This window comes from Mastigoproctus giganteus, chromosome 6 (genome assembly GCF_048544385.1).
Source record: "Mastigoproctus giganteus isolate SK-2022 chromosome 6, ASM4854438v1, whole genome shotgun sequence".
Lineage (NCBI taxonomy): Eukaryota > Metazoa > Arthropoda > Arachnida > Uropygi > Thelyphonidae > Mastigoproctus > Mastigoproctus giganteus.
In genome coordinates, this window is record NC_143580.1 from 42,007,615 (window position 1) to 42,012,869 (window position 5,255).

The 5,255-nt window shown below is 37.1% G+C and overlaps 1 long non-coding RNA gene across 1 annotated transcript; it reads left to right on the top strand.

Moving 5' to 3' along the window:
* Positions 1-312: 312 nt before the first annotated feature.
* LOC150084193 (uncharacterized) lies at positions 313-1,709 on the top strand. Its single transcript, XR_016547106.1, has 2 exons — positions 313-405; positions 1,582-1,709. It is a non-coding gene; the product is annotated as an uncharacterized LOC150084193 (long non-coding RNA).
* The last annotated feature ends 3,546 nt before the right edge of the window (positions 1,710-5,255 follow it).

Here is a 5,255-nt window from a genome sequence, read left to right on the forward strand (position 1 = left end):
GAAATAAGTCTTCTGCCGTAGCTTGATGACTGTTTCAATACACGGCATTTGAAAAAACACCGGACGTGCGTGAGTCAGTACAGACATGTTTGCACAAAGTCTTTGAATGTTTCCCTGTAAACTCCAGCAGTTATGATGTAAGATAAACAGATGGATTGAATATAAAAGTAAAAAACTTGCGTCACAAGTTTTCTTTTCTTCTTTTTTTTTTTAAAAAACCAAAGGAAGAACAAAAACCTGAAAGTTGAATAAAACAGGTGTGTAAATATACGCATACTATAAAATAGTCTATGTACAAGGCTATTTCCGAGCATAAGTCAATTTACGTCTGCAAAAGCATCATGAAGTCCCGGATGTTTGCTATTCTGCTGATAGCAAGTTTAGTGCTTGCAACTACACTGGCTGGTGAGTTATAGAAAATCCCACTTTACCTTTGAAAAGTGCACAAGGTAGAAACTTGGCCCCTTCAGGTTTGGTTCTTTTAGACAAATTAAATAAACGCTTAAATAACTGAATATGGCTGAAAATTTGTAGAAAATAGTGCCCTCTGTATTTTCTGAAATATATTAAATTTAATATTCAATGAAAGAAAATAGTTAGTACACAAAATTAGGATCAAATGCATATGCAAATGAATACAGATAAATGTCAATATACAAGTTGAATGCCTACAAACTAAAATTAATTAATTACTGCCCTAGAATAAATATATTACATTTCAAACAGTGTACCTGTCGACATCTGTCTCGCATTATTTCAGACAACCAGAGAGCGACAGTGGCACAAATGACCGCCGACTTCAACGAGGGAGGTGCCACAAACGTCTCCACCAAGACCATGAGATGATCATTAGCCGCAATTGGTTACGGGAGCCACCGACCCACCATAGTCCCATTGCTAACACCACGACACAGGACTCTACGCTCAATTGGGGGCGAAAGAACATCCGCACTGGACTTTGGATGATTGGAGACGGGTCTCCTGGTCCGATAAGTGCCGTTTCCAGTTATTTCGAGTGGACAGGAGGGTGCGTATCCTTGCAGACCATCTGCATCCCTTCATGGTCATCGTGCACCCACAGGGCAATGGATTCTTTCAGCAGGATGATGCGCCTCCCCACAGAGCCGTGGTGACTAGAACTTGGTTCGAAGAGCATTCTGCAGATTTTACCACCACGGAATGGCCTCCCCGTTCACCAGACATGAACCCTGTGGAGCATCTTTAGGATGCTGTGGCAAGGTCCGTTCGAGCTTTGGATCCTCCACCCAGGAATGCGACGGAATAATGGAGAGCGGTGCAACAAGCATGGAAAGAAATACTTGTGGAACGCTTTCGTGAACTAGTGGACTCAATGCCTCGCCGTGTGACTGAAAGGTGGGGCGTACTTGTTACTAGGTAGGCATCTCATGATTTCTGTCCAGTCGGATTTATAGTACTGTGCCATTTATTAATTGCAATAATAATAGGTTTGTTTAGATGTTTAGAGTAAACTATATAGTACTATATTTATTGGTACATTCTAGTTCTAATTCAGATGGTTCTGAAATTTTAATACTTTTGCTCCCCCCCCCCTAATTTCAGATGAAGATGACCTGGTCGAGGGATTTCCTGTTGACTTCATGGGAGATGATAGTATAGACAAACGATCAGACTCGGATAGTTCCTCCTCTGAAGAAGGGCCTACTACTACGGCAGCACCAACATCATAATGATATAATTAAAATTATCGATATGAAAAAGAACAAAAGCATAACTTGTAACAAAAAATAAATGCATTGAAAAAAAGCAAAATGTCTCTCAGATCGTTTGAATAAACATCATTCACAGAAAAATCTTAATAAGAAATTGAGCTTGTGATATGAACTAGAATTAAATTAAATTTACAGATTTTAAATTACGAGTAGAATTCAGTTAAATTCTTGGAGTTTAACATTCATGTTTACTGTTAATTTTTAACGATATAATAACTTTGTTATATTAATATTTTTGTTAATTTAAGAAAGATGAGCTGACTGCAAAGCTCTCTATAGGTATTATAAATAATAATACGTTCACCAAGATATATTGACTAAACAATAAAAAAGACAAAAACATACGAAACCAACTGATTAAAAATAAAATTCCATTAAAACCGGAACTATTTTAACTGAATTTTTGTCTAAGCGTTTCAGTGTCCACAATATGCAACTTACCAAAGACGTTGGCTGATGAATCCATGACTCTAACAAGTCCACCCAATACTATCTGTCTGCATATGACTGGGACAACCTGCATCAGGTACTACCGAAGAAGCTCCAGAAAAGCCTTCCTCGAGACAAAATAGTGATTTCCTCACTTGTTACTCGTTTGGAGAGGTTTGGGTTCAAGTCTTGTTACAAATCGGAAGAATTTCTAAAGTCCTCTTCAATCGGGAATGTATTCAGCCAATCTTAAGAGGAAGTATGGTTTTTCTATTTGAGTTATTCCGGGTTTTTCAGCCAGTAGAGCTGAAAAATCCGGTCTGTACAAGTGTGTACTTCACGCACATCGGGAAGTACACACTTGTACAGACATAATACACAGTAACGTAATATCACCTAAGTCGCTGAAGAATTTAAACTCAGCAAACAATAACACAATGTGGAATCCAAGCAAATCTTCGTCAGCGAATAAAACTCTTTCAGAGAACAGGGGAATGTTCAGTAAAGAAACAAACGACAACCAAAACTGTACACAAATTGAAGAAAAAAATCAGATAATTGAGTAACTATCCGATGAGAGCAGTGAATCCTTTTAACCTCTTGAAAACATTGAAATCAATGGCGAATACCTAAAAAAAAAGTAATAAATACCCTCCCAATAAACCATAATTGGTAAGGTGGATTCTCGTTGTTTATCGCGAAATCTGTAGCCAGCACGTTATGAATTTATTAGTTCACCTGTATAAATGCTGCCGAGTGGCACCATCTTGATATCATGGAATCAATATCTTGTCAAACTCATATCCAAAGAAAAGATAAACAGGCCAATCTCCAAAATGCAAGTCCAATATACTAAATAATATTTTATTTATTCACCACAATTTCGGATTCACCTTTTGGCATCCGTTATCAAGACAAAGTTCGACAGGTAACAGTCCCCTCAAAGTTTTCTTCCAAGGAGCAAACAAACTTAGAAAAGACCTTAATTGCATTCATTATACTCACATGTGGCTGCATTTATTGTTTTCTGTGAATATTCTCAAAAATATTTGATTTTAAATATTTACAGCCCAATTAATTCTTATTTAATTAACTAACTCTTATCTTAATTAACTCTTACTTCCAAAATTCTCGGAAGAATTGCAAAAAACTTCATGTATCCAGATAAGTTTTATCTTATCTTATCTTTGTTTTTTGTCAAGCATCCTTATGCATGCTTGACAAAAAACCTATGGGGACCAGAAAACTTTTATTGATTAGTACAGTTTTCGAATAATTTCAACAGATATAAAAACGGTGTGTTTAACAAAAAATGACAAAAAGCAAAATAAAAATATGCACCTTTAATTACTGTTATTAATTTCTTTTTTTTTCACCTTTAATTTCTGTTATTCCATTTTAAGTTGTCGAGCTATACTGGTAGATTTGCTCAGAATTGTCTGTGGTTACTATACAACTGAGAGGCATTGTGTATGGACACACTACCGGAAATGCGTGAGAGAGTCTTCATGCGTGAGATCTTCCCAGTGGCGTAACTATAAAAAGTGGGCCTCAATGCAAAGTTTAGTGTGCCCCCTCCTGAAAATATCTAATCTTTTCTGTTCTATCCTGTCTATGATGTTTTTTGAGCGTCCATTGCTTTTCTTATTTCTTCATTCTTGACTCTTTCCAATTTAGATCTTTGGGCTGATCTCCAAAAATCCATCTCTACAGCTAGCAATTTCTTCTTTTGCCTTACCATTATAGTCCAAACCTCACATCGGTATAGTAGGATACTCTGGAAAATTGCGTTATATATTAATCGTTTGGTTTTTGGAAGAATATTACTGCTCCATAATATTGAGTTCAACATTTCCAAGACCTTTCTTCCCCCATTAATTCTTCTTGCAATATCCATTCATTTGCAAGTCGACAAGGTATACCCCCATTTCTGTGCAATAGATGATGCTTCCTTGACGATATTTTCAAATTAATTTCTTAATTTTTTCACACGATTATACGATGTTTCTATGTCCAATGCAGATTGACCAATATCCATATTCGTTTTTGCAAAATCGTGATCTGCTTTTCAAAAAGATATCACATCTTAAGTTGTGCATGTTGTAGACTGCGAAATGTATTTAAGAAAAATAATAAAATAAAAGAAACAAACAAAAAAATTAATGAAACAAAACTTTAATTGTCCATCCACAGATCTTTCGCATGGCATATCCTTTTAGGTCTAAATCCAGGGACTCCACAAATGAATTTCAATGATCATTGACCGGGTCAAACTAAGGCATTTGGAAATATAAAGGCTAAAGGATTAAATGGAACAGTAAGTAAAAGGCTCCAGTAATATATGTTGTATGGAACTACCCACAAATAAATTAAAAATATACCAAAAGCAAATATAAAAGGAAAGTTACTGTCCTTAACGAAATGACAGAAAATCTTTCAATAAAAAATATTAAATTGAGATTTTAAAAAAATAATAAAAATAGATAAGGGGAGTGGCACGTTGGCATAATGTGTCACGCAGTGTCGTGTCGTGTCGTCGCGGCACTATGGAAACAGTTCCAGAAGACAGGAACCATTACAAGAAGAGATGGCCAAGGTCAACCGGGGGCTACGTCAACCAGAACAGACCACTAACTGGCTCTAACAGCAAGACAGAACCCTACAATGGTCCTCTCTTGAGGTTGCTACGGCCACAGGTGAAAACGTTTCCAACCGGACTGTGTTAAGAAGGCTCAATTGAAGTGAACTCTATGCAAAGAAGCCAGTGGTTTGTATCTCATTAATCCCAAATCACCGCAGAGCTCGTCGAAACTGGTGTCACTGACAAATGAGCCCTGACAAATGGCGTACAGTTCCCGTTTTCGCCTAAAAACAGATTCTAGACGTTATTTCATCTAGAGACAACGAGGAATGCGGTGCCATTCCTCCAACATCAGAGAAAGGGACTGTGGAGGGGATGTTCTGGTGTGGGGTGGAATAATGATCAACGGCCGCCCCTTCCTGTTTTTGATAGGGACACTGTAACTGCACAGAGGTACCGAGAACAAATCCTTGAACCCTATGTGCGAAGTTTTA